Raw genomic sequence first — 2,743 nt, forward strand, 5'->3', positions numbered from 1 at the left:
AAAACCCTTTTAGCCTTAGTCGATAGAGGGGTTTTCAGCTTTTCTTAAACCACAAGATACAAATGGAAAGAAGGTTCGAATACTTACCAAGAGATCTACTCGTTGAAGAACATTCCAAATACCTTCCTACCCCATATCTGTTGTGAATCCAATTTAAACATGCGTAGAAAATAGATCTAAATATTAATTCCCGAATCACTAAAGTATGAAGCTTTCAGCTTTTCAGCAAATATTAATCTAAGCTATTACGAGCGTTAGTACACACCTGTTACGGGTTGAAGTTGAAATGTTTCCATAATCAATCACCTACGATAACCACCACCTGTCACTCAAACTTAACTATTCCAATATCAATATATGTAAATCCTAAGCACATCAGTCATACGGAACATAAGGGCATATTCATCATTTTACCATACAGGGGTATTTTGGTAGTTTTACAAATTGAGGGTATTGCAGTAATTTCACAAACCAAGGGTATTTTAGTAATTTTGTAAATCGAGGGTAAAACAGTAATTTTGTAAATCAAGGGTAAAACAGTAATTCTATAAATCGAGGGTAAAATGGTAATTCTGTAAATCGAGGTGAAGCAGTAATTACGTAAATCGAGGGTAAAAGCGATAATTATGTAAATCGGGGTAAAATGGTAATTACGTAAATCGAGGGTGAAAGCAGTAATTACGTAAATCGAGGTAAAACGATAATTATGTAAATCGGGGTAAAACAAAGTAATTATGTAAATTAAGGGTAAAGCGGTAATTCTATAAATCGAGGTAAAATAGTAATTCTGTAAACTAAGGGTAAAACGGTAATTCTGTAAATCGAGGGTAAAACGGTAATTTTACAAATCGAGGGTAAAACGATAATTCTATAAATCGAGGGTACTTTGGTAATTTTACAAGTCGAGGGTATTTCAATAATTTTACAGGGTCGAGGGTATTTCGGTAATTTCACAAATTAGGGTATTTTGGTAATTTTACAAACTAGGGGTATTTTGATAATTTTACAAACTAGGGGTATTTTGGTAATTTTATAAACCAAGGGTATTTTAGTAATTTTACAAAGCAGGGTATTTTGGTAATTTTGTAAACCAAAGTATTTTAAATAGGGATAAAAATACGAATGGGCCTAAAGCCCTTTCTCAGCCCAAATGGGCCCACACGCTCGTGTGGCCCTTTTAGCCCAAATCTAGCCACAGATATAAGATTCACCTAGCCTAGTCTAATATTTACTACACAATCAAACAACTTATCCAATTGGGTCAGTAGGCTGTTGGGCCCACATGGCTCCTTTCTACCATCGCGACCAAGTAGCCATCCTCTGACTAGAGTATTGAGAAATACACACGATAGGAGGCTGGAGTTAATCCACGCTCCCGAGCACTCTTAGCCGACGCCCAACCCAAACGAGCACGCCATACAGCGAAAGGGATCAGCCAAGAAAGGTACCTCTACTCTCCTCATGGTTCTCTCTATTTAAAGCCAGCTTCGCATCCACTCTTATGTTAGCTTCCCGATGTGGGATCCCTCCAACATTAGAGTTTAAATTCAACACCAACTCTTGCCGCCCCCTGTTAGCAAAATAAATGCTCTTTGCTTGCCATGGGATTCGAACCTATGCCTCCCCTTAAATGCTCCACACGCTACTTGCCACTAAGCCACAAGGCTTTTTGTGTCATATTTTATCCCCAATTAATTATAAGGTCTAAAGGCCAAAGTCCAGGTTCCCTTTAAAAAAACAAAATAAATTGCAAGAGCCAAGGCTTGAACCCAGGCTCCCATACAACCTTAATGACGCCACAACCACTAGACTACAAGCTTCCTTGTGTCATTTATTTAACACAATAATTTAAAAACCCTCATCCAAGCATCCAGGTTTTTTTCACTTAATACCAAAATTTTTGCTAAAGCCCAAGTTTGAACCCAAGATTTCTCTAACACTTCTCAGGGCCATTAACCACCAAAGCGGACATTTAATTGTGTCATTTCATTGCACACTTAAATACCTATATACAACCTCCTTACGGACCCCCACTTAAGGCCCAATACTTCTAGGCCCAAATTCGGGGTGTTACACATTGTAGCCGAATGTCAATTCACCTAGGGAGTACGAAGATGTACAACGATTTGAAACGTCGATTTTGGTGGCATGGTATGAAACGAGACATCTCCGACTTTGTTTCGAGATGTTTAATATGTCAACAAGTTAAAGCGGAACATCAAGTGCCTTCAGGGTTACTTCAGCCGATCACGATACCCGAGTGGAAATAGGACCGAGTCACAATGGACTTTGTGTCCGGACTGCCATTGTCAGCAAGTAAGAAGGATGCGATTTGGGTTGTTGTTGATAGACTGACTAAGTCGGCTCACTTTATCCTCGTGCGTACAGATTTTTCATTGGATAAACTAGCTGATTTGTTCATTTCTCAGATTGTAAGATTACACGGGGTATCGATTTCTGTTGTGTCGGATAGAGATCCGAGATTCACCTCGCAATTTTGGAAGAAATTGCAAAAAGCTTTGGGTACCAAGCTGCATATTAGCACCGCTTTTCATCCACAAACCGATCTTCAATCTGAGCGGGTAATTCAGATACTTAAGGATATGTTGAGATGTTGCGTCCTTGAGTTTAATGGTTCATGGGATCGATATTTACCTTTGATTGAATTCGCTTACAACAATAGTTTTCAATCAAGTATTAAGATGGCACCTTACGAGGCTTTGTACGGTCGTAAATGCCGTAC

The sequence above is a fragment of the Gossypium arboreum genome, chromosome 11 (genome assembly GCF_025698485.1).
Source record: "Gossypium arboreum isolate Shixiya-1 chromosome 11, ASM2569848v2, whole genome shotgun sequence".
Taxonomy (NCBI): domain Eukaryota; kingdom Viridiplantae; phylum Streptophyta; class Magnoliopsida; order Malvales; family Malvaceae; genus Gossypium; species Gossypium arboreum.